We start from the raw sequence: 27,732 nt of genomic DNA, 5'->3' as shown, positions 1-27,732 counted from the left end.
ATGGGGTCACAAAGAGTTGGACACTGAAATGACTGAATAATAACATTCCAAAGCACTGGACACATGAATAGGGATAATTTACTGGGACTGAATTTTATGACTAGGGAAACACTGGTTTCTGAACTAGAAAACCAGTTACTTTTTTAAGTATCTGAAAGATATAGGAAGGTGATGCAACATATTCTTTTGATCATAAGCCAGAGATGAGATTAAACATTGTTCTTTCTCATGGACACTCATCCAGAAGATAAATACTACCTTCCCCCTTTACTACAGTGAAGTAAAGTATTTTTATCTGATGGCTTCCATTTATTTCATCAGCCTTGTTTTCTCTCTACACAGGAACTTTGTTGTCAGATCTGATCATTAGTCCTGATAAATCACCATTCTAGTGGGCCAATCCTAGGTGCTTTCAGAGAAACCACCTTCTCTTTTACTATCACATAACTGTTCACTCTGAGTGTGGAAATATGTTCTGCCTAGGACAAAGGAGAGTGGGTTCTCCCCACTTTGTAAGCACCCTTTCCTGGAGGCATTTCTCCAGGCTATATTACAATAAGAGTTTTTCCATCAGGCCCCATCATGCGGAATGAGTGGTTAAAGAAGGGGTGCCAACTAATGGCCAAATACCACTGGCTAGCTCTACTACCCAGACAGTTATGATGTATGAATCTTCAGCTGATGGCCAAGAGAAGAGCATTCTGACCTCACCACTTGCATCAGGAAAGGGCAGTTGTAACCTGCTTACCTTATGGTAGGGTTGGTGGGGAGGGGAGAAAGGTGATTCTGGGAACAAAAGGTGAGTCAACTTTCATCTGATTGTTATAGCTAATTTCTTACTAACAACAACAACAAAATGTTAACTCAATATAATCAATTTCCCCAGATCCAATAAAACTATACAAAATGTTCTAGTTAGAGATAAGATGGTGTAGTAGATAGAGAAATGGCCAGGCTCTATCCTAACTCTGAAACATATTGGCTATGGGGTATTAGGAAAGCTATTTAACTTCTAGGTGCTCTAGAAAACTTTCTAAGATCTTGAGTTTCAAAAATACCACCCTGAATTGGTACATAGAGGTTGTGCAAATTCCTTATGCCAGTGAAATCATAGGTCTTGTCCCTTTCCTTTTAAAGCACTAGTGTGCATATTTTCCACTGTCAAGACAATGGAATAGGTTCTGGATCTAAACATATGTTCATATATTTACATATACACACACATATATATCTACACATACATAAATGCACACATATATGTATGTGTATACATATATATTCTAGAATGTCTATATTTCCACTCATTTGGGAGATACATGTTGTTTATTTTTCTATTCCCCCAAGTACTTTTCATTTAGTGGCCATATATAACAAAATGTTCCAAATACTTTGGTTGCTCCTAAAATGCATAGTACTCTCTTGCTACTAGATTTTCTAAAAGTATATAAATTGCAGATACTCAAAGAACATAAAAAGAAAGTATAAGTAGCTATATTTGGTGAAATAATTGAAATATCACTGAATTGTGCCACTTCTCTCAAAGTAGCAAAGTCTTCCTGAGAAGAGTGGCATAGAGGGTCTACATTTCTATAACATTTCATAAGAACTCAAACATGTTGTGAGCTTTCATCATGGACCTTAACACTTCAAAACATTTGTTATTTCATCAGTGTGGTAATTCTCTCCACCAATATGGCAAATCCATCATGCCTTTGTAGATAGCTTTATGAGGTACTGTGGCCAAGAAAAACCATATAATGTGAAAAGAAAAGAAACAAAGGGAAAGAGAAAGTGAAAGAAGGAAAAAAGGAAAGAAAGGAGAGAGGGAGAGAGGGAAAAGGGAAAGAAGGAAGAGTATTTTTCTAACTTCAGGGAAATAAAGAATCTTGCTGAGAATCATTCCATTAATTAAAATGAGACCTGGGGGTAGATAGATAAAAAGAAATAAAGGTGATAGAGAAATATGACTCCAAATTTTTAGCAGAAAGGGAGTTAGAGGGAAAAGGAAGCTATTGAAATAGCAAAAGATAATGTCCCTATCCAGGGCAGGCATAGAATGCACATAAATATATGATGTTATATGTGTGTAAATACATTGGCTGGTGCATAAAATGTATACAGTGATGGTTAGGAAATGAAGATGAAGATTCAGAAAGGTAAAAAGGCTCTTGACTAAAATGGTTTTTAAAAAAAGCAACAAAAACCCAATAATAACAAAACATCTGCTTGCAACTCTGCACTTTGAAGGTGAAACATCACTATTTAGCATGCTCTTAGCTTTTGCAATGATAAGCATGTCAGTTTGGTGCCAAATGACGCAACTAGATAGCAAAAAAGCTGCCACAAGAAACTGGAAAGGGGAAGGAAATCCATTGAACTCAGTCCTCAATATTGCAATAGAGGCTACATACATCTTAATTTCTTTGTCATCACATTATATAATTGCATCTCTGAGCACATGAAAGGTTCTCTCAAAGGTAAGGTTGGAGCCAGAACCTTCAATGAAGCAGTGAGATTTCATTCCCCTAAAGAATCATCTTCAGCTATAGAACTGCCCAGTGTCCTGCCAAGAAGAGAACAAAGCAGACAGAATCCCTGGTCTTTATTTTTACACACAGCAGAAGTTACAGGTACAACTATTGCCTGATAATGACTGGGATGACCAAGTTTTCAACATTCATTTACTTAGCATGGTCTAATTACCAAAAACACAGTTCATTTTAAATTCCTTTGAAAATAAAGTATACAGGAAAACAATGTATACATGAGTACAAAGGAAAGTTTAACTGAATTTCTGAACTTGGTCCAGAAGAGTCAAGAAAATACATTTCATGAGCAGAACCAAGAGAACATTGTACACAGAAACTGAAACATTGTGGAATGATCAAATATAATCGACTTTACTACTAGTAGTAATGCAATGATCCAGGACAATCCCAAGAGACTTATGAAAAAGAATGCTATCCACATCGAGAGAAAGAACTGTGGGAGTAGAAACACAGAAGAAAAACACATGACTTATCATGTGTTTATATGGGTATAAGATTTGGGGGTTTGCTTTTAAAAGAGTATTACAAAAATGAATAATATGGAAATAGGTATCTAGTGATAACACATGTATAACCTAGTAGAACTGCTTATCAGCTCTGGGAGGAGGGAGTGAGGAAGATAGGGAAAGAAAATAATCATGTAACCATGGAAAAATACTTTTAAAAATACATTTCACTCTCTTCATGGCAGAGATGGGAAACTCTGGCTGTTGAATATTACATATACATAATCAAATGATTGATTTTAGAGTTTTGCTAAATTGCTTTTTATTTCTCTTTACATTTTTACAAAGGATTGCTTGCTTTTAAGGGAGAGAAGTATATTTTGGGAAGTAAACAAGACATAAAAGATCCCTTGGCAAATAATTTTATAAAATTCAATTGTAATGTTTTAAAAAAAAGAAAATAAAGTAATAAAATCACAACATGAAAATAAGAGAGTTCAATGAATACCTTTAACAATTCTGAGACAAACCATTTGGTATATGGTGCTGCTTTGGAGGAAGAAGAACCCCTCAAACCACAACCAAAACAAGTTTACACCTCATTTTGGATTTTATCTTTTGGCTTAAGAGATAGCATTTTATTCTGAACATTCTATAGGCAAGATGGTCCTAACATATAGCTGACAAATTGCCTTCAGGTATGAAGTCATGTAATTCCATTTCTGCACTCAGGTGAATAACCCAAAAGAAAAGATAACTATTTTAAGAACACACTGGAACCTTTATATAATAATGGTCTTGGGATCTAGTACCTCAGGATTGTGTTACAGGGAAAACTTTGTTGCAAGAGTTATCTGTTGCCTCCAGAGATAATTCCCTAAGGATGAACTCTGAAACAGACCCTACTTTTGAAACCAAGTTCATAATGTAGCAAGTCATACCATAGTGAGGATCCAGTCTATTTTGCCTAAAGAAATATTCCATAATAAGTCTCAATGAGAAAAATGGAGATAAGAAAGAGAAAAGATTTGAAGGAAAAGTTATTTTTCAACAAGTAAGATGATCCAGAACTAGGATAAGGTCATTTGGCAATTTCAAAAAGACAAGGCAGAAAGCAATGTTCTGATATTTCCATACAAATCATGGTCTTAATCTAAATTTCTGTATATTTATTTGAATGCTTATCTCATCATCATTTTAGATAATACATTCTCTAAGGGTAGGGGGATATTTCTAAGTTTCCTTTCTACTTCCTTGAACAAACTAGCACAATATATTACACATAATAAGTGTTTAATAAATTATTACTAATGTTGAATGAAATTCAACCAGCATTTGTTGTATTCCTACTATGTACTAGTGACCTGGAAATACAAAGATTAAACAATGCATTTGTGACTCAGAAATTGGAGCTCACTTAACTGGACATGAATACCATGAATGAATATTAATGAAAGAATGCCGGAGAGGCTAGCAAAATCATATCTTTAGACATATAGCCTTACTATCCAAATTTAAATGCTTAGAAATGGAAGTAATGCTATTCTTGATAACTCAGAAGGTTTAAAAGCTACAAAATCTCAAAGCTGGTCATTCTTAATGTAAACAAGGATGGGGGGGAAAGGGTGACTTACCCAGCTTTATAATTCAGTGTCTCTCCAACTGGAGGAGCATGGCAAAGTGATAAGCAACTAACTAATCTTATTACAAAACACTTAAATTAGCTGAAGCTCAATGCTCATCATCCCATTCTCCCTCATTCCAAATCTTTATGCCTAATCCTTCTCATTTATTTAATAAGCTTTAAGGAAATAGGGAGATATTTTTTGAAGTGGCATTTGAAGAATCATAGAATTTTATAGATTGAAAGAATGTTTATGTACCTGTAAAATTACTGTCACATGGTACTTTTTCAGGTATCAAAAATGAAATTTTCTTGGTCATTCTTTGTAGGAAAATGCAAACCCTTTGCAAATGACATGCACACTTATGCTATACTACACCTGTATCTCCTAATTATTTCATCTGCCTAAGGAAATTCCTAATGGATCTTATCCATGAGGAGGAATGCTGAAGAAGCTAAAAACTCAAGGAAGTGAAACATACTATTAGAAGTTTTCCATGGTTAATATGGTTTGTCATACTTAAAGTTAAAATGCTCCAGATGCTTTCTTAACCCTTATCACCTCTTGAAGTGTTACAATGCTAAGTATTTCTCTGAATACATGTGATTCTCATCTCTGTGACATTAGCTTGGGAAAGCTTTGGCTGTGTCAAGAATTAGTTTCTTTTCATCTTTCCTCCTCAGTATTTAGACTTTAATTTAGGCCATTTCTGGATTAGACCAAATAAAAATAACTTCCATACTTATCAAATGATGGTCATTTGTTTTACTTCATCTAGGAGTAAAACTGTAGACTTATTATGTGGTCTTATCTTTTCTGATATATCTAGCTTTCCCTAACCAGAATACCTTCAAGTCTTTTTTTAGTATAAATAGCATTTGTTATTTTGGGACAATTAGGTGGCACAGAGGATATAGTATTGGACCTGGAGTCAGAAAGACCTGAATTTAAATCTGGCCTCAGATGCTAACTAGCTATGTGACCCTGAGCAAGTAACTTCATCCTGCTTGCCTCAATTTCTGCATCTGTAAAATGATCCAGAGGAAAAAAGTCAGAACACTCCAGTGTCTTAAAAAAAAACCCTAATGAGGTCACAAAGAGTTAGACATACCTAATAATAGTACAAAAAAGTAGCAGTTATCATGTCTCTTCTCTTTGGGAGAAGTTTTAGGTCTTTTTCATTACCATTTACTTCATAAATATATAGTAGATTGTAACAGATAATGTAACAATTATATAATAAATATTATTTGTTATAAATATATAATAAATTATAATAAATATGCTCATCCAAGAGAAACAAAGTTTCACATTACTTATGTTCAAAAATATACCTCATTTTTTTCTTCCTTTTTTGATGGCTCCCTATCACCTCTAGAATCAAATACGAGCTCCTTTTGTTTAACATTTAATTAACTTTATAATCTAGCTTCAACCTTTTTATTCAGATTGATTTCAAATTAATTCCTAACTTCTCAGGAAGTATGCTAAGCACTGATGAAACAAAGACAGATATAAAATATCATCCCTCAAGGAGCTTACACTCTATAGGGGAGAACAACTAAATACCATAACTAAATGCATATAAAATAAATGCAAAGTAGTTTCTGGGTGGGAGGGCCAGTAACAAATCTGAGGTTAAATAAGACCTTTTGCAAAAGATGCCATTCCAGTTAAGGGTTGAATAGAATTAAATATTCCAAGAGGCAAAGATAATGTGGCACAGAAGGTGAGCTTTATAAAGAAATAGATTTGAGAGAAATAATATTATATAAAGGTTTCTTCAAATAGGGCAGTCTGGCTTAAACTCCATGTTAGAAAGTAATGTTGAATCAATCTAGATAAAAAGATTGAACCCTGCTTATGAAGTTCATTAAATGTCCAAGGAGTTTGTGTTTGTATTTGTGATTGGGAGCCTTTTTTGTTGTAGTTCTTCATTTTCCAAGAGGACCACAGAATGATGCCTTGACTTGCAGGTGAATTGAAATTAAGTGACACAGAGTTAAACAAAGTCTTTAACCTCCTCCCTCTTTCTTCCAGAGTCACCAAAGTCCATTGGCAAGACAAAAGTCAGATCAAATGGTGATAGCTTGGGATGCAGTAAATGTCCTTGGCATCTTCCATGTTTGACCGTGCTCTAAACTGCAGAGCCATCTTCACAGCAATTGGAACAAAATGTTCTCATCCAACCATCCCACCAGGAGAATTCTTCATATGCTTGAGATCTATATTCTCAGTAACTCACCAATGGGTTTAAGGTCTGTAAGTTTTTCCTCATAGGACGCCATTAAAGCTTCTCCAACTGAGGAGTGACATGGTTACTACTACTACTGGTACGAATAGTGCTACTACTACTTCTTGGCATTTACACACTGCTTAAAGGTTTGCAAAACACTGAAAATATTATCTTGTTCTCATCCTTATAACGACCCAAGGATATAGGTGTTATCTTCATTTTGTGACTGAGGAAACTGAGGCAAATAGAAGCTAAGTGACTTGTCCAAAGCCAAGCTAGTATTTGAAGATGGATTTGAATTTAGGATTCCCAAATTGAAGTTCCCACAAGTCCCCATGTATCCCTGCACCAACTGGCTGCCTACTATACTTCCCATGTTAAACATAGACACACACATATCTGTATGTGTGTGTATATATATATTTATATATGTGTATCCATTTCATATCTAATCACTTTTCCCAATGTGGTTTGGGTTTTTTTTTAAACCCTTACCTTCCATCTTGGAATCAACACTGTGTACTGGTTCCAAGGCAGAAGAGTGGTAAGAGCTAGGCAATGGGGGTTAAGTGACTTGCCCAGGGTCACACAGCTAGGAAGTGTCTGAGGCCAGATTTGAACCTAGGACCTCCTGTCTCTAGCCTGGCTCTCAATCCACTGTGCTACCCAGCCGCCCCCTTCCATTATGGTTTTGATATATCATGGATTGGCATAAGAAATTAAATGGGAATTTGGGGGGAATTTTGCAGAAGCCCCTGACAACACACAAAGTTCAGAAAGTGATACAGAAGTTTAGAAACTCAGGCATGTATAAAATATATGTATAGTATTATATAACATCAATGTATTTTATCTTTTAATACCATTAATATATACAATTTTTTTAAAAAGTTAAAGTTTGAGAAAATGTGAAAGCCAGCAGATGACATACAAAGGCTAGAAATATAGAGATATCTTTAAAAGCTTAGTAACTATAAAAGCATAAAATGTCTTTATTTTTATGTTATTTTAAAATGTCTTTTATTATATAAGCTGTAGGTTCAATATTATTCTCTTCACATTTGTTTAATTTTTAAATTTTTCATGTTTATTTCATATTTTTATTTCTTTTTCATACAGTGTTTTACTTAAATTAGATCAAATATAACCTATGACTAAGTACTTAACCCAAGTTTTACAAAGGTACTGTTAAAAACCCCATAAGAGAAAGGGAAAATAATTCAGACTTCTATGGTACAAAAGGGACAAAAAATTTTATACCTGTTTGTATATATGTCTGTGTGTCTGTGTGTAATATTCAACTATGTTCCCTTCCTGCGATAGTTGTATATACAGGATTAAGTTTAGGGGATGAGAAAAAGAATCTGTTGAAGTTGTTCATCTTATTCTTTTCCAGTTCTTATTTGCTTTCTAATCTTACTGCAAAAGCTATGTCTTTACAGCAACAACATGAGCAATTTTTAAAACCCCAAAGAAGAAAATTTCAGTCTACAAATTAATTTAATTAAAACCAATATAATTCATCCAACTGAAAAACTATCATTTATTCAACTTGGTCTTGCTGAGTCTGTTATCTAAATGCAGCACACAGTTCAGATTTTATTCTTCTCCATCTCTATTTTTACACATCATAAGCTACTATTGAATATTGGCATTCTTGCCAAATTTTTCCTAGGGTTATTGGCATTGAGTCTAAAAATAACAATATAATACTTACTGCTCTTAACTACATTTCTCCTTTCCACCTTGGTCATATATTGACAGAGTAGCACAGGAGTGAGTTTTGACTTATACATTCTCTACTTTTACTATACATAGATAGTGGTCAGTTTTTTTTTTTTTGGTTTAGTTATTTATAAAGTGTTTTTCTGTGTAGGATACCACAGATCATCTCTGGCCCTACAAATAATCAGCTTTCAGAAGTGCCTGCATTGTTGAGACAACAGCAGGAATTCCCATGCCTCTAAATAAACAGGAAATCTGGGCATCATCCCTACAGGGTAATTTGTGCTAATCTTAATCATTTTTTCCACTTCTTCTTACTCCTATCAACTAACTGTGATCACATCCTCAATCAACCCTTGACCTTTTGACTTTATACTCATTCTCTTGAGGAACACATCTATCCATATATCCTGAACTCTTGTTAATTAGAAAGAAGTTGTCTTACTGTACTCATCAAAAATTCAAAAAAGGCTTTCTCCGGATTGTTGAGTAGTTATAGATAGTGATTTTTGAGGTTCATTCTAGCTCTCTCCAAATCTTCATTTCTCACTCACTATCAAAAGGATGTAGTCCAAACCATTACAAAAGGAAAACTTCTAGGGAACAGAAGACTTTTAACAATCCTGTGTATCCCTTAATATCCAGTAATGCAAAGTCCTTTGAGATTCATTCTAAATTTTCCACCATATTTACAATTTGACAAAAAAATACTAATACCTAAAAATTAAGCACTCATCAAAACAAATTAAATTTGAAACAACAAAAAATATTTTATATATATATATGTTCTGTGTGTATCTGTATATTTATTTATATATGTACATATATATATATATATATATATATTATTGCTTGCTGTTTGCCAGGTTCTGACTAGGCACTGGACATATAAAGATATTAATTGGCATGGTTCCTATCCTTGAGAAGTTTATAAAGACAGACTTCAGGGTGCAGCTGGGTGGCTCAGTAGATTGAGAGCCAGACACAGAGATGAGAGGTCTTGAGTTCAAATTTGTCCTCAGACACTCCTTAGCTGTGTGACCCTGGGCAAGTCCCCCTCAGTGCCTATTCCTTACCACTGTTCTTCCTTGGAAACAACACACAGTAATTCTAAGATGGAAGGTAACAGTTTGAAAAAAAAAAAAAAGCTTCCTTAGGAACACTTTTTTTTTTACTTTTTGTATACTCATACAGCAGAATACATACCTATTTCCAACCTTGCAAGGCAGCATATGCTTATTAAGCACTCACCAGTTGCCAGGGAAAAAGAAAAGAAAGAAAAAAGGTTTTCTCTGGAGAAAGGGACTCCCTTCCCCCACTTTCTTTTTCAATTCTTTCCCTGCCAGTTATTCCTTTGTATTTCCCTGATTGAGTTAATTGACATTTAAAGTAGTTATCTTTTACCCAACCTTTGAATCACGTGTGAGTGAACTGATCAAGGGGAGAGACATCTTCCTAAGAAGAAACCCTTTAGTCTGGGGGTGTGGGGGGAGACAAGAGGACAAGAGCAAATCTGGGAGAATAGCCATATCTAAGGAGGGAAGACAGAAGGGGGAAATCTTCAAACCCCCTCTCCTTTTTTCTGAGCCAACCCTAAACATAGCTGTCATTTCCTAGTTCCTGTTTCCTTTATAACCCCAAACCTTTTCTCTATTACACTGGGAGGAAGTTACCAATAGTGGGAGTGGCTCAGCATAGTAGAGGAAAGTTATAGGATGAGAAAGCTTAGGGATTTAGGAAGCTCTAGGATGAAAAGGCAGTTAAGTCATGATGGCAAGGTCTAGAGAGTCAGAAGCATAACTAGAAACTAAATGAGAACTCAGTCCCTCACCTAGCACTGTTGTCATCCTTCTCTAAACTCCACTTAATACTCACCTCTTTCAGGATCCACTGACATATCAGTAATTACCCAACTATTATAGTTAGTTATACTTCTCCATAAGTACCATGAATACATGCACACATGCAACGGTCATAAGCTTTTTTTAAGTAGGAAATACATCTTGATATATTTCATCCTTAAAGAGCAAACATCTTAAAAGGTACATTTTGGAGGAATTAACTTTTAGTTTGTATATTAATTAACTTACTGTGTGCACACACCCCTAAATATGTATTCACAGACATTTATATATATAATATATATATATACATACACACTCACACTACACTCACACACACACACACACACACACACACACACAAAACATATCCATGTGTGTGTGTGTAAGTCAAGATGGAGAATAAGGATGTAACCAGTGCAGGGGAGAAAGAACTGAGGGGAACAAGAATGGGAGATTACACTGAAGATAAAGACCAGGGCTAAGGGTTATAAAACAAAGGAGAAAGTGAAATGACAAAAAAAATTATGATCAAAGAATTTCAGAGTTCATAAATATCAATAGAAAAATTAATAGTATGACCATCTCTATGTATACCTGAGATGGCATGAAGGAAGGAATAGGTCATAAAAAAATGAATAAGTTGAGAAACTGGGAAGTAAGAGTTTTTGCAAGAGTATTAATATGTATATTGCTTTCCCTAATATGAGGGTAGGAGTGAGCTAGAAATTGAGGTAACAGAGAGTGTCCTAAGGGTTACTATATAACAGATTCTAGAATCTTGATTGAATTATAATTTGGATTGGATAAACCTGAAAGGAGTTCTCAAAGGTTACTGATTGATGATCTAGACAGCTTGAAAGTGGCAATGGGAAGCAAGAAATGTCTCAACTCCTTACCACAATCAATGAGTTGAGGAATATGAATGAAAGAGTAATTAGTGTTGGAAAAGATGGCTGGGGTGAGCAGAGGTTGAGTAGCTAGCTACCTCAGTGGATAGAGAGCTAGATCTAGAGTTGAGAGAATCTAGGTTCAAATCTATCCTCAGACATTTCCTAATTGTGTGCCAAGTCACTTAATCCCAGTTGCCTAGCCCTTATTGTTCTTCTGTTTTAGAATTGGTAATAAGATAGAAGGTAAGGGTTGGGGTTTTGTTTTGTTTTGTTTTGAAAGCGAAATGAAAAAAGAAAAGATATTCAGGGAAGCCATGTCATTAGGAAAGAGCCAGGTCTTAATAAGTACAAATATATACAAAATTGGTTGGTTGGTTGTTGTCCTTTGTACTCAGAGCCAAAATGATATCATTGGTGATATCATTTGACTCTCACATAAATTAGATCTAAATGAGGCAGTTACACAAAATCATTGGCCTTACTCTCTCTTACAGAGTCATCTAATTCTAGTGGCAAGACAAAAAGCAAGACAACTAGTGATGACTTGAGATGAAGAGGATGATCTTCTTCAACATCTAACCGAGCTCTAAGCATTCCATAGCATGTGCTTGTGTTACCTTCATGGCCACTGGAACAAATTATTCTCATCTACCCATTCCAGTAAGGAAAGTCTTTACATGTCTGATGAAGAAAAGCCTCCTAATTCCCTGATAAGTTTGAAGTCTGTCAGTCATCCTTAATCTGGTTTAGCCCATCTTCTGATACAGTTTACCAGAGTGTGGCCACTGGACATGCTACAACTTCTTGAAGTCACAACTGAGAGCCAGGTGGCAGATGGACACAAAAGGAAGAAAAGCCACTCTGAAAAGAGTTTGTCAAGCCTTCACCCCAGAGGTACTAGTCTTCCCTAAACACCATGTACACTTGGTAGACTGGAATGGAGAATGCTAACAAAGCTATCATTTTAGGAGGGCAAATGCTAACAGGTGAGGGACAAAAAATGATCAGGAAAATCTTCATGCTGATAATGGTGCTTGGTAATAAATTCAAAGAAGAAAAGGCCTCTGTGAGGTGGAATTTTAAGAGAGAGTAAATCCAGGCATGTGGGACAGACAGTACAAAGGTTTGGAGGTGAGAAGTGGAGTATTGTATATGATGAAAAGTAAGAAAGCCAATTTTTTTTGGATCATCGTGGTCCAAAATTAAGAAGAGAACTTCTTTCTCAAAATCAATTGTTCTACTCCCTAAATGTCTTCTGGATTACAGCAATAACCTCTCCCTCTTGAATTTGTCAAAATGCATAGATGTATTGTACAAACAACTTGAATATTTACCACATTTTCACTTTTGTATATTGACCCAAGGGAAAGGGAGGGACCAGGCATGGTGAGGCGAGTTAGCATCCTGTTACACATAATCCTCCCAATACTACAGGCTTCATTTCTTGAATTGCTATCACACCCTAGGTCCCTTTGTTTCTCAATAATACATGGAATCTTTTCCCCCTCCACTTATAAAGATCCATTTAGAAAGATTTAATGCAGTCAGGGTGCATTTAAAAAATTCCTTGGTGGGGCTTTCCATTAATAACTCTGCTTATACAGTTCCAGTAAGGAGAGGGGGAAGGAAGCAAAAGGTATGGATGGAAAAATAACACCAAAGAGACTAAGTGAACTGGATCCTAATGGCTCTCCTACATGAGCTTAACTGATGTGTTCCTTTCAATAACAACCTTGAAATGAAAGAAAAGCACCTTATTTGGGGTGAAATATACATTTGAAATTATCTTCACAGACTTATTGCCTTACATCCTTGGGTTTTCTGTAGGCTAAAGAGAATAGAACCTTCTCTACTATTTGTTTGATTTGGTCTAGTTGAAGGTCGAAAGATGTGGTGATGGTAGTTTGGAAAAACAATTAAAAAGCAGTGGAGGCGGTGGCTTTTGGAGATCCTAATTAGCTGACCCATTTCTAGGTAACATTGGGGAATTTGTGGGCAGTGATTATTATCTCTTTAAAGTTCTAATTAAAATGTCAAACTGTGTGGTAGAATGTCTTTCATGCTGCATGTAATTTGATTATGTTGGCTTATTGGAAAATTTGCCCTGGAAAGACAAATAAACTAAAAAGATCCCAGAAGTCCAGGCTTTGTTCCAGAAGTACAATCCATAGAACCAATAGTCTTTCATAACTTACCACTCACCCAGGGGTAGACATCCAAGTGTCAGAGTCAGTTTCATAACATGAAGGAAAAGGCCTGTTGCACAGTAATCCCTAGACATGGAATAATTAGATGAATGAGGGAGTCTGAAGCTGGTTAGCTGCATCTGCTTACTACACATATTATTATTATTTTTTTACTGAGAAGGCTCTGGAAATGGAAATTACCCTCCCATATCTCAAAATGCCATCTTCAAACATTAGGTGGCTCTCAAAAGATGGACTTCCATGACCAATTTGCTGAAAAGAGAGCACAGTGCTTTGAATGTAACAGGTACTCAGAGTGAATGTTGATTCCCTACAACCTGGATACTCCTCCTGCTGCCTTTCATGCAAAAATATGAAAATACTATTGAGCTATCAATAGTAAGCTTATATTTGGGTTGTGCTGCCAGTAATGCTGAAGGATTTTCATGACTCTAGCCATATCCTCACCTTGAAACCAAATGACAGAATATAGGATCATAAGATCAAACATCTACAGCTAAAAGGCCTTGCTTTCCAGATAAGAAAATTGACAGTAGCTCAAAGGATAAGTGACTTGCCCAAAGTCACACAGTTACAAAGCTAGGATTAGAAAACCAGGCACTCTAACACAAAAGCCAGTATTTTTTGTCCTATAACTTGCCCATCCATTGTTAAAATGTGGCCAGACAAGCTTACAAATATATGTGGTATATAATAAAGTGGAGGAATTCCATGGAGACTGGAACAACCTCCAGGAAGTGATGCAGAGTGAGAGGAGCAGAACCAGGAAAACATTGTACACAGAGACTGACACACTGTGGTACAATCGAACGTAATGGACTTCTCCATTAGTGTCAATGCAATGTCCCTGAACAATCTGCAGGGATCTAGGAGAAAAAACACTATCCACAAGCAGAGGACAAACTGTGGAAGTAAAAACACCAAGGAAAACCAACTGCTTGACTACAGGGGTTGAGGGGATATGACTGAGGAGAGACTCTAAATGAACACTCTGGTGCAAACACCAACAACATGGAAATGGGTTTGAATCAAGAACTTGTGATACCCAGTGGAATCACACTTTGGCTATGGGATGGGGGGGGGAGGAGAAAATGATCTTTGTCTCCAATGAATAATGCTCGGAAATGACCAAATAAAATGTTTAAAAAATAAAATAAAATAAAATATTAAAAAAAATGCATATGGTATTCAAACCAATTGTTTCACCACAGGGAAAACAAAACCTATAATTTTGACCCTTTTTTTTTAGTTATAATTGACCAAGTTAAAAGAGGATGCTGGATAGAGAGTGACCTGGAAGACCCAATTTTGCAATGCGCTATATATATATATAATCAAGAACTATTAGTTGTAGAGAGGTGTCAGGCTGCAGTGGTATAGTTTCCTTACAAACACTCCCTTATACCAAAGAAATCACAGTTCTAATCCTTATCCCAACCAAGTTCAATTGACACAGAAAAAATTAAGATGGATTACCAATTTAAGTTCAGATCTTGCTAGAAAAAGGATTAAGCCTGAGGTCATAAAATCATAGACCCTAGATTAATTTCCCTAGATTAACCCCCTCATTTTTGACAAATAGGCAACTGAGAGGTAAAGCATCTTGCCTAAGGTCACAAAAGTAGTGAATGGCAGATGTGGGATGTCAATCCAGGTGTTTTTAACCAAATCCAGTATTTTTTTCCCACCATTCCATACTGATAATCCTAGGCTTTCCTCTGGCATAGATGTAGTTCAAGTTTGTAGTAAGAGGAAAGAGTTGAAATAATCTATGTTGGTGACCTATGTGGAGGGAATTCTCTGCTTCAATCTGGTTCAGTGTTGGCAGATCCATTGACTAAAGGGAGAATAAAAACAACTTGTTTCCTTGTTGCCAGTTCCCAGGAAGATATGAAAGTCTCTTTGGGCAGGGAACTGTAACTAATCAGTAAAGTCAGTGACCTCCATTCAGGTCACGTCTGAAAGACAGAGGTTAAGCAGCCCAGAGGCAAGTTGTACTGCTATGACTATTACCTCTTCTGGGGATAAACAGATGGTTTCAGAATCTCTTGGAAGTCCATTTGGAAATTAGAAAAAGGTCTAAATTAATCTTGAATTTTAAATAGAAGGATGATATCTTTTTAATGCAGTCACCTGTTGTTGTGGGTCATAATATCAAAACTTCAGAAAGTAATTGAAGATGGAAAGAAGGTAATTAATAAGTCCTTTTAAAAAAATAGCACCAACTCTCAGTACAAAAGATTTTCATATTTCTTGCCTTTGAAGATCTCCACTCATCATTCTCATTGGGTTTGTGAAGGAAAGAATGTATATATAGCACTATAATATGACAGTTCAGGTTGGTGGGCTCAAGGAATCTACGCTCCAATTCTATAGTATGTTTGGACAAATAGACTGGACAAAACATCTATTTTTTTTTAACTAGATTACTGCTGGGGCAATAAAGTGGCTCAATACATTGAGTAAGAAGTCTGAAGTTAGGAAGACTCCTCTTCTTCAGTTCAAGTCTGGCCTGAGGCACTTAATAGCTATGTGACTCTGGACAAGTCACATAACCCTGTCTGCCTCAGTTTCCTCTTCTATAAAATGAGATGGAGAAGGAAATAACAAACCACCAGTCTCTTTGCCAAGAAAACCTCAAATGGGAGCACAACGAATTGGACGTGAGTGAAAAACGATTGGACAACAGATCACTCCAGGTCCTTAAAGAAATGATTTGTAAAAGATCTGCATTGACTAGTTTCAGCCTAGATCTGATTTTGTGAATCTGTAACATTCAAGCTTTTCTGACTTCAATCTCTCCACTATAATGATTCCCTTACTTTTCATTGCTTCAGTGCTTTATTTGGCTCCTGCCTATCTGACTTTCTAGTTTAATTAACCAATCCATAAGTATTTATGGGAAATTATCTCCAACACAAAACTAAAGTAAAAAAGAATTATGACATAGTCCTTGATCTCATAGCTAGCTGAGAACTGGAACATGTGAATGATGAACATTTTTAATGCTCTTAGCCTGCTTAGCAAACAAAGATCATTATGGGCTGTCATAGTTGGGGAACACCTTGATTAAGAAGGTATCAGAATAAAAGCCCCATGAAGGCAGCCTGTTTTGCTTTTCCTATTGGTGCCTCTCGGCTCTTAGCACAATATTTGGCACAAAGTAAAGTCATGATAAATGTATTTTCATTCAGATATTCATTGAAAGAGAATTGTAGTAAGGTCAATTATATTCCATCATGACACACTTCTTGCTTAAGCTCTTCTCTCTCCATCTGAGCTCCTCAAGGAAAGGGATCACTTCTCCTTCCTTTGTATCTTTTTCCCAGTTCCATCTCAACAACAATTTCCTACATATTCCATTCCTAAGGACTTGCTGAATGAAGTTTCCTTTGGCAAATTTATAACCTATTTGATTATTGCAGAATGGCTTGTAAGCCATAAATGCACAGATAGATATCTCAACCTTTCATGGGCTTTCTTATTTTCAAACAGCATGGACTTTTCAGGGAAATGATCTCTGAAACGAGGTGGATATATACCAATTAGAGTACATAGGAATGATCAGATGGGCTGCCAATTTTAGAGCATTCTAAATCTGACTGAGAAGGATAGTATGTATAAAGGGAAAGCTTTAAAGTAAGGGGTTCCTGGAAAAGTAGATCCCTAAGCAAACATAAATAAAAATGAAATGTGAATGGCAATCTTACTTTTACAGGTAGGCAGATCAGTGGATAAAGTAGTGGACATGGAGTCAGGAAGATTTGAACTTAAATCCTGCCTTGGATGCTCTGTACAGTGGAGAAAGTCCCCATTCCAAAAGACAAGAAAACTCATCTTCTTAACTTCAAAACTGGTCTGGGATACTTATTAACTGTGTGATGCTGGGTAAGTCATTTTACCCTGATTGTCTCAGTTTCTTGATCTGTAAAATGAGCTGAAGAAGGAAATGGCAAATCACTAATATCTTTGCCAAGAGAATGTCAAATGGAGCCATGAGGAGATGGTCATGACCGAAATGCCTCAACAAATAATAAAGCCACTTGAATCTCTGTTTACTTCAATTTCCTTGACCGTAAAATAGAGATAACATCACCACCTTCTATGCTCTTTTGAGGATGAAATGAAATATTTGTAAAGTATTTAGCACAGTACCTGGTATGTAGTGGGCTTTAAAAGAATGTTTATTCTCTTTATTTCTTTGATTTAAAACCTCAATCCAATCCACTGTCCCTTCAGCCAGTGATCCCCAAACCACAGCTTTCAGCTAAAGATACTCTCTCCAGTAGTCTGAATCTCACACTTCAAACCCAATTCTCCACCCCCACCAAATGCTCCTGTCTGCTCCACTATGCAAAACTTATTATCAAGACTCTCTTTTAGCTGCCTCACTTCTGGCAAATGGTCTCCCTTCTCTGACTCTCCTCCCCTCTGCCCCATCCCCCAGGGGAGATCTTCCACCTGCTCTAACTCTCTACTCATCATACCTCACTGCCTGGACTATTTCTGTGTATATGGTTGCCAAGTTTTAATATGACTCATTCGGATGATTATGTAGACAAGCTGAGAGAGATTCGCTGGGTCACCATTATTAACTCAAAAGAAATTGAAACCTTTATTATAGTCTTTGACCACAAGGCTGCATCATTTTGAATTATTTGTTATTACACAGTCAGGTTTTGACATCAGGACATTTCTCATCACCCTGCCCCAATCCCAGGCTCTTTGAAGGCAAAATAAATGAATAAATAAATGTAAAAGTTCATTTATTTTTAAAACATACATTTTAATTGTTGCATCGTTGCTACCAGAAAACAGTGTTTATTGGCATCACAAAGGTAGAAAGCAAGTTTTCAAGTGCAATCAAATTTGGATTCAAATTGAAAACAAATTAAGCAAGAAAAGGAATAGCGTCATGTAGTGGCAAACGTTAGACTTCAATTCAGAAGAGCTTGGTTGCTTGTCTCTTAAGCATCTTAAATGTTTCTTTTTCTACTTGCTCATTTTTGCTTGCCTATAAAATGCTCAGATCTTCCTAAACCCCAAAAGGCTTCTTCCTTTTGTTCCTTTGAGCCCATTTATATATCTCTCTTCCCCTTCATGATAAATTTCTGGGAAAAAAATTGTAAACAAATGCTTTAATTTAATTTTCTCACTAGTTAGAAGAGCAAGAACTGGTCTTTATCTCTATCTCCCCAGCACTTGATAGAGTAGCACATAGCAGACCCTTCATAAATGTTCATTGACAAGTATAATAATGTAAAATTATAATAATGTAACGAAAAGGAGGCACATAATATGAACAGCATGCATTTGGATTACCAACACACTGCAAAGAATCAGACTTACTTTGACCTGTTTGGTGAAATCATCTTTAACACTTTCCCCTTTTGGTGGTATTCTTATTCAGTTGTGTCTGATTTTTCATGACCCCATTTGTGATTTTCTTGGCAAAGATATTGAGTGCTTTGCCATTTCCTTCTCTAGCTCATTTTATAGACTAAAAAAAACTAAGGCAAACAGGGTAAAGTGACTTGCCCAGGGTCACTTAGCTAATAAGTATCGAAGTCCAGATTTTAAATCAGGAAGATGTGTCTTTCTGACTTCATGTCAGGCATTCTATCCACTGTTCTACTTAGCTCCCTCTCTTTACCTCTTACCAGGTCTCCAGCTTTCTTAACACTAAGACCATCATTAAGGCAAGGGTTCTTAATCTGGCATATATACCAAATTTTAATATGATTGGCTGTGATGATTATGTAGACAAGCTGAGAGAGATTCACTGGGTCACCATTATTAACTTAAGAGAAACTGAAACCTTTTACTACAGTCTTTGACCACAGGGTCATCAGTTGGCATTCCTATGTCTTGACATCTTGGCATATACCTCACCTCACCTTATTCTTCTGGGATACAAGAATCATAACAAGGGATGACAGGGAATATCTAACAAATAACTATATTATCCTAGTGAAGTCCTCCAAAAGTACAATTTATGAATTCAGACATTGCTTTCTGATATACATGGACTGTGAGACCAGAGGTAATTCAATTTCTCTAAGAGTATAAATTATAGAGAAGGTGCTGACTTGAATTACTATGTGCAATTTTCTTAACTCACAGTCCCTCCTTGAAATTGTATGTCCAGTCCCTATTTCTTTCATACTGAATAAAGTTTTCTTTTTGAAAAAAGAATCTCTATATTTCTTATATATATATATATATTTCTATGGGAAACTCCAGAATTTGTTTCTTTTCATAATAAAAAAAGGATATGAAAAGACCATAGGATCATGGATTCAAAACTAGAAGAGAAGTTTGGGCCCAAAGAGTCCAAACCTTATGGTTTGGATTCAATCACGTTATGGTGATGCCAGTCTTCAAATATACACTATTTTCATTTGTTGATTTTTTGTTTTGGTTTTGCTATTAAATACTCTTTAACCTATAAAGTTAGAATGCAATAAAGAAAAAAATTAATTTAAGAGTGCTAAATTTTCTTATTCTCTGCATTACATACATGGTGGACAGTCAATAAAAAAACAAAAAGGAGGGTGGTGAAGGATTATAGAATACATGGATAAGAAGATTGAAAAAGAAAGAGTCCAAGTCTTCAAGGGAGTTAAGTTCAAGAGAGATTGATTTTGGAGATAATAGGAAGCCCACTGGAATATATTGAATAGAGAAGTGATACAGTCAGAGCTAAACTTTAGGAAATTCACTTTGGAAGCTAAGAATATCAGAGTCGAGGCGGAAGGATCAGTAGACTGAAGCAAAGAAACCAATTATATGTCTATTGTAACAGTCCAGGAAAGCTGATGAGGACCTGAAGCAGGTGTTGGCTATGTAAATGAAGAGGAGTTGTAGATGTGATAGATTATGTGAAATTAGAAAAGAAAAATTTGGCAAAGGTTTGGATACATATGTGATAAGTGTGCATGAGAAGTAAAGATTGCATAAGTAATAAAATAGATGCTTTAGTTAATTTGTGTTTTGACTATGTATTTTTATAGTTAGATTAAGCACACAATTATATGTTCTTATTTTCACTTTTCTTTTAAGCCTGAAATTATTCTTGGCTTTCTTTCAGAGATAGCCTTAGAGTACAGAACTGCAGTCACCTGAGCTTTGGTGCCCAATGTACATTTAATAAAAGTTGTTTTTCTGATGCTTTTCACAGATTCTCCTGAGAACTTCCTACCCTCTACTCTATGGCTTTTTTAATTTAAAATTCTTTGTTCTTTCTATAGTATGATCTTTTTCTGGGTTTTATACATTTTCATATGGCCACACTCTACACAGAAATGACTTAATGTGCCTTGTAAATTCTAGCAATTTTCAAGTTGAGTGATATCTCTGTCTTCTATCAGTGTCTCTTTAGCTTTCTATCTCTGGTCAGGGGTATAACTATCATTCCAACATCAAACAATAGACTCAGTAGATCAGATTTCATCACAGATTCTTGTTTTGTTTTTGTGTGTGTGGCCTCCATTTAAGGACAATGGTGAACTTAATTCTTTTGTGCTCTACCTCCCCTATCATCTCTAGGATCAAAGACAAAATGCTTTGACATTCAAAGTCTTTTATAACGTATTTCACTCTACATACACAGAAACATATACAAACACCTTTCCAGTCCTCTCATATATTACTCTGTACTATATATTCTTTGATTCAATGGCACTGACCACAAACAAAACATACCATCTCTGACTCTGCCATTTTCTCTAGGTGTCCTCTATGCCAGGAATGCTTTTCTATCTTATCTCCACCTTGTCATGTTCTGACTTCCTTCAACTTCACCTAAAATTCCATCTTCCATAGGGAGACTTTCCTGATCCTCATTCATTCTAATTCCTTCCCACTGTTAATTATTTTCTATATATCCTGTTTTAATTTGTTTGTATATATGTGTTTGCCTGATGTCTCTACCATTAGACTTTGAGTTCTCTGAGATCAAGGATTGTCTTCTGCCTTTATTGACTGATACCACATGAAAATTGCCTTAGAGGAAGGTGACTTCACTTTTCAGAGCAGCATTATGTAATTTAGTGGAAAGAGTATGATTCCTAGATTCTATTCAACATCATGTTGCTAAAAATCAGTAAACAAATAACTCTGCAGAAATATATGAGGGGGCAGTGAGGTGGTTCAGTGGATTGAGAGTCAGGCCCAGAGACAGGAGGTCCTGTGTTTAAATCTGACCTCAGATACTTCCTAGCTGTGTGACCCTAGACAAGTGACAACCTCCATTGCCTAGCCCTTACCACTCTTCTGCCTTGGAACCAATTACAATATTGATTTCAAGATGGAAGGTAAGAATTTTAAAAAACAAACAAACAAAAAATATAATATGCTATAAAAAATCAGCAAAACAATAAATCATGTGGTTATTGGTATCATTTCTGAGGTATAGATGTGCATATATACTTATACTAGGAATCATATTAGAATTTAACAATCAGCTCTCCAGTTCTAGTCCAAGATCTGTTACTACTTAGTCATATAGTTCTGGAAAAGTAATTCAGGTTCTCTAAAGCTCACTTTCTTCCTCAGGAAAACAAGTGTCAAGAATAGCTCTACTGCAGATCAGGAGCTCTACTACTTAAGTCATCCTTGGCAATATTTTACCAACAAGTGATAACAAGTTATTTCTAACTGTTTGGAATGGGGTGGGGAGGGAAGAGAGGGCATAATAACTGAACTCTTTCAATAAGCCTGAGGCAAAACTACAGGCTGACCTCATCTATTCACATGTGGTTGGACTGAGGAGGGAGCTTTCTGTTAATAGGGAAGAACTATCATAATTCAAAACTGATTTGTGACTTGGAAAAAAACAAAACAAAAACAACCACACCTCCAGTGATTTTCAGATCTAGCCTATAAAGCTTGGAATGTAAAGGGTGCAATGTTCCATTCAATTCTAACGAGGACAGAATTACAGGTGTGAAAATAAGACAAATGACAAGACTAGAGTGGAAGAAGTAGCCAGGGCTTAAAGAAATGGGAATTCTGAGGGTTCTTGTTGCTCATTCTCTATTCTGAATTTCCTTTCTAGGAGTATTCTTAGGCACTTATATTTTTTCCTGATGGCTATATAAGAAGACTTTTGGGGTTTAAGACAGAAACCAATTTTTAAGTATATTTCCATCCTATTTTCAGAAAGGCCTTGGGTCATTCCAGTTATTATTTAGGACAATTGTCTTGACTTGTATAAGCCATCTTCAAAGGTTTTTATGTTGAAGCTTGAACTAGAAATTTCATTGATAGTCCATATACTTGAAAATTCTTATTAAATATTTCTTCTCTCTCTCAAGCAATATGCAGGGGGGTTTTGAGTACTAAACATATCCTTGTCTGGTGTTGACAAATAAAGACTATGGGCTGTTGAAAGTTTATAAATGTTATCCCATTTATTCCATCATCATAATCTATTGTCATTCCACCTCTCTCTGTACCTTAAAATCACACTGTCCATCCACATCCTGACCTCCAATCTCTTGACTCCTCAGTTCTTCTTTCTTCCCCACTTTAACACCTTAGTCAACCAGTTCTACTCTACAATGTTCTCTTCTTTTGAGTCTATTTGCCCATTTATCCTTTTGCCAAGCTTGCCCTTCTAAACCCCAATCTCAGATTGCTTTCACCATCTTCTGCCTTTACTTCTACTAACATTCTGCTTCAAGGAAGTTATAGAAAGTCATGAAATTGTGCTGATTCCACTACAAATTTATATTATATAATCTTGAAATCCAAACTGCTTCACAGAAATCATTTTTTGTATTTTCCAAATCAATTCTCAATGGGACATTTCTAAAGGGACTAAAAGTTATAGACACATTTATAAAAAGATATAGATACTCACCACAGCCTTTTCCCTCCATTCCAGGCCCTTCTTGCTTCTTTCTCTCTAAACTATTTCACTTGGTGATCTCTGTGTTGATGATTCCCAGATCTATTATCCATCCTTAACTCCTCTTTTAATCTTTAGTCTGGAATCTTGAAAATTGGACATTTTGAACTGGATAGTGCATAAGCAGCTTAAACTCAAAATATCTAAATCTGGACTCATCTACCAACCTTAACCCACCCCTCTTTTTTGACTTTCCTATTACTAACAAGTAATTACTATTACTAGCAATTACTACTTGACACAATACTCCCAGTGATCCAAGCTTACAACTGGGGTGTCTTCTTCAACACTTCACTCTCTCCTTGACCCCTCATCCAATATTTTGCCAAGTCTTATTGGTTCTATTTCCAAAACATATCTTGTATAATACTATTTTCTCTTCTGACAGTACTGCCACATTAGTACAGGCCTTTATTACCTTATTCCTTGACTATTGCAATAGTTTTCTGGTTGCCCACTCTGCTTCATGTCTCTTCCTACTCTAATCCATCTTTCTTCAGCTATCAAAGTGATCTATCTAAAAAGAAAATCTGGTCATGTCATGTCTTGCCCCATTCAATAAATTCCAAAGGTTTCTTATTACTTCTAGTATCAAATATAAAATCCTCTGCCTTAACACATTTTCAATCAATCTTCTTCACCTTATGTCCTCTCTTCAACCCTTTGCCATATACTTTGACATCTAGATCTCATGCCTCTGGCCTTGTATAAGACACCCAATTTTCCAGTTCTGTGCATTTTCAGTGGCCATCCTTCCATTCTTTCTCTTCATTTCTATCACCTGGCTTCCTGGTCTTTCCTTTAAGTCTCAGCTAAAAGTCTGCCTTCCCAATGTCCCTTATTATTACTTCCATCCTTGATTATCTCCATTCTAGTTCCTTTGACAGTAGCGACTATTTGTTTCTATTTTTGCTTTTTACTTTCTCTATCCAGTGCCTCAAATGATTTGTACATAGTAGATTGTTTAATAAATGTTTGTACACTGACTAAATTTAGAAAAGGCAGACCTTACACTACATGGTGGAGTCAAAAAAATTCATGCCAACTACATAATGAGCAACCAACTAGAACTGCCATTACTAAAGACAGAGGGAGGTAGATGATGTAAGTGCAGTAGTTCCCCATGTGCACTGCAATTAACATCATTTTGACCCTTTACTGAGCAAAAAATTCCCAAGCAGGGAGTAAATACTAATGGAAGAAAGAACACTACTGAATGAGGCCTATTGCTCTTTTGCATCAGGTCCAACATTAATAACCCAGGCTGTAAGTTATTCAGAAAACAGTAGGCTCTCTCAGATCTATAGTCTCTATATATTCCTCTGTGTTTGCCAGCTTCTTATTCATTTGTGGATTGTATGTGTTTATCTGAGTTCTTATTTATGTCCTAAGGAATCGTGAGAAGATTCAGTCACCCTAAAGCAGTGATGGTGAACCTCTGACACAAGTAGTGAAGATGGCACATAGAGTGCTTTCTTTGGGTACATGACTGCCCACCCCCACCCAGAATTTGTTACTAGAAAGGCAGAGGGACTCAGGTGGAGATGCTCCCCTCCCCCTCTCTATACTCACTGAGGACGTTCCTTACTTCACCCACACCTCTGCCCAGCAGCCCAATGGGAGCACTTCACCCCACACAAAGGAGAGAGAAGTGGGCATGGGAGGGTGGCATGGCCCTCTATCTCCAGTAGGTTTGCCATCACTGTCCTAAAGTTTGTGTAAATCTTTGGGCAAAAAAAAAAATGAATTGGAAGACTACTTACAGCTGATCAGATCATAATTGAATTAAATTACAATGAAACTTATCACAGCATTGTGCCAGTTTAATATATGCTTGACAATATATCTGAAACTCCCTTGAGAAGTGAGCAATTCTTATATAATAAAGACTGGGTTGAGGCTCTTCCAGGACTGTTCATCCTAATCCACTTCAAAATCAATCTTGTATTAAAAGAGCTCAGTAGGTCTGTACATCTGATGATCCTGGGTAATATTTCCTAGATATTGTATGTCTGGGGAAGTTGTATATTCTAGACAGTACTTCTAGCTGCATAAAGTTTTGGGACCAGAGAATCTCAAAGTATTCAGGCCATGATACATCTGTGATACAAGATTGGTGACACCTTCATCCTTAAAAAAAAAATAAAAAATAAAAATAAAATAAAATAAAAAACTCCTGAACCATTGGATCCTGTAACTTGGACTTGTCTGAACTCAGTAGCAAGTCTTACAAGTCATTTGCTGATCTCCAGTGGCATGACTTAAATACTACACATAGAACTTTCATTTCGAAAAGGTAGAGATAATCTCACTGAAAAGGGTAGCTACGGATTCATTTATATTATACAACCTTAACTTATCAATATCACAGTAAACATGCCAAATGGAAAACAAATTTTTATACATTATATATCACAAGACATGTTCCTCTCAGGTCCCTAGACAGGCTTTTAGTACTCATAGATAGAGACCTGGAGGGTCCTTAGAGGTCATCCTGTCCAACATGTTCATTTTGCAAATGAGGAAATTGGGGTACAGGGAGATTAAATATGTTGTCAAGCTAGTTCGCATCTGAGTTTGGATTTGAACTCTCTCATCCATTCTCTTTCCCCTTTACCACACTGCTTCCCTCTCTTTCAGACTGAAGAATCTTAGAGTCAAATGTACTCCTTCCCTATTGTAGGCTTATTATCATATTAAAATCTAAGCATGAGTCCTTTCTTTTTTCAGCTACTGTATTTTAATAAAAATCCAAGATTTTGAAAAGTTTTTTTGTTTGTTTGAGAAAGATCTTCAAGGAAGAAGCTTGCTAACTCCTAAATCCAGAGAATGAACTGTTGCAGAAAGATGCCAGAAAACCTACATTACATCAAGATCAAGAATGAACTTTGGGGTATGGTTGCTTGAACTGAAGGTTGATTGAATTTATTCTGAATGTACACTCTTCTGTCAAAGGGGACTGCCCCCTAATTGGCTTTTGTCAATGTGCCCAGCAAAAAATTGGTTTTGCTGTCTCTATCTCTCTATCTCTCCTATTTTTCCCTTATCTCTAACTATTGTAATTTCATAGCCAGTATGTTTACAAGACCCATCTGAGAGATTAGTCTTCCTTGGGCCTCAGGGGGGATTGTGAATTTCAAAACTACTCAACCCTATTCAGACCATTCTTTAGAAGATGGGATTTAGCTATTTCCTGATCAATAACAATAGAGATACTTGGAATAACAGAATCAGGTCTTGGAAACTACAATCTCCACCCTACTCAGGGTAACAAGATTTAGGAAGGGCTGCAGCAAAACTCAAGATTTAATTATTTGAGAATATGGCCTTCAACAAACATGTGCAAAAAGGACAGACCTCTGGGTGGTCCTAGGTTAAGCTAGAGCCACCATTGGCACAGTTGATACACAGGAAGTGAGGTAGAGGACAGCTCAGGAGTTCTGGGGACTTCCTGTGTGGAGGGAGAGAGGTGGTTGGAGCCTGCTGCTTGGAGTAGAGGATCCCACAGACTGTTTTCTCCATTTTGGTCACATAAGTGATAGGGACTGATCTCTTTCTTTGCCTTGGCTATCCAGGGCCTTGGGCCCGCTTTGGCTCAGCCTAAGTAGAATGGGTATTTAAGCCCTATTTCCTTCTCTCCCCTTTCCCTCTCTCATTTTCTCTCCCTCTAATACTTTCTTCCTCCTGTTTGTAATTAAAACACCATACAAATTGGCAGCTGACTTGAGTGTTTCATTTAGGAATTAGCAACCTTAAATAAATCTATATCAGTCTTTTAAGGTGATCTCCTTATCACAGTGCTGAGTGGTCAGCTTCACTGCCCTCTAATATTAGCACTCAAGGGGCAGAACTCATAGCTCTGAAACATGCCTGTATAATTGCCAAGGGTAAAAAGGCAACAATTTATATGGATTCTAGATATGCTTTTGGCATTTGTCACTCAGTCTCCCCTAAATTTTAATCTTTACACTACCTGACCTTGGATGAATTCTATGAGGGCTCTGATTCTAGATGTTGTATTTACTATCCCTGACCTCAGACAGGTCATTTAACTTCTCTGGACATCTCTTTCCTCATTTGTAAAATAAGGTAGTTGGACTGGATGATCTCTAAAATCTCTTCCATCTCTAAATATATGATCCTAACACTTTCTTTCCCTCTACTTCATTTGCCTCTCCTCAATTGACCACAACAACCAGCCCCAGACCAACTGCTGGGCAATAGTCCCTGAGAATAGAGGATAATGGAGACTGGTTGAGCAGCCTGGGAATTCTCACTCCAATGGACCATGATTTTT

At 36.4% G+C, this 27,732-nt stretch overlaps 2 long non-coding RNA genes across 2 annotated transcripts in view; one reads left to right on the top strand and one right to left on the bottom strand.

Annotated features, from left to right (window-relative positions):
• Positions 1 to 27,732, bottom strand: part of LOC130456308 (uncharacterized) — a 129,630-nt gene that overhangs the window by 63,045 nt on the left and 38,853 nt on the right. The gene's annotated exons all lie outside the window — the stretch shown is intronic.
• Positions 478 to 14,711, top strand: LOC103092521 (uncharacterized). The gene is made up of 3 exons (XR_457314.3): positions 478 to 799; positions 6,661 to 6,878; positions 11,810 to 14,711. It is a non-coding gene; the product is annotated as an uncharacterized LOC103092521 (long non-coding RNA).

The sequence above is a fragment of the Monodelphis domestica genome, chromosome 1 (genome assembly GCF_027887165.1).
Source record: "Monodelphis domestica isolate mMonDom1 chromosome 1, mMonDom1.pri, whole genome shotgun sequence".
NCBI lineage: Eukaryota > Metazoa > Chordata > Mammalia > Didelphimorphia > Didelphidae > Monodelphis > Monodelphis domestica.
Note: the sequence above shows the minus strand (reverse complement) of the source record. Positions and strands in the feature narration are given on the sequence as shown.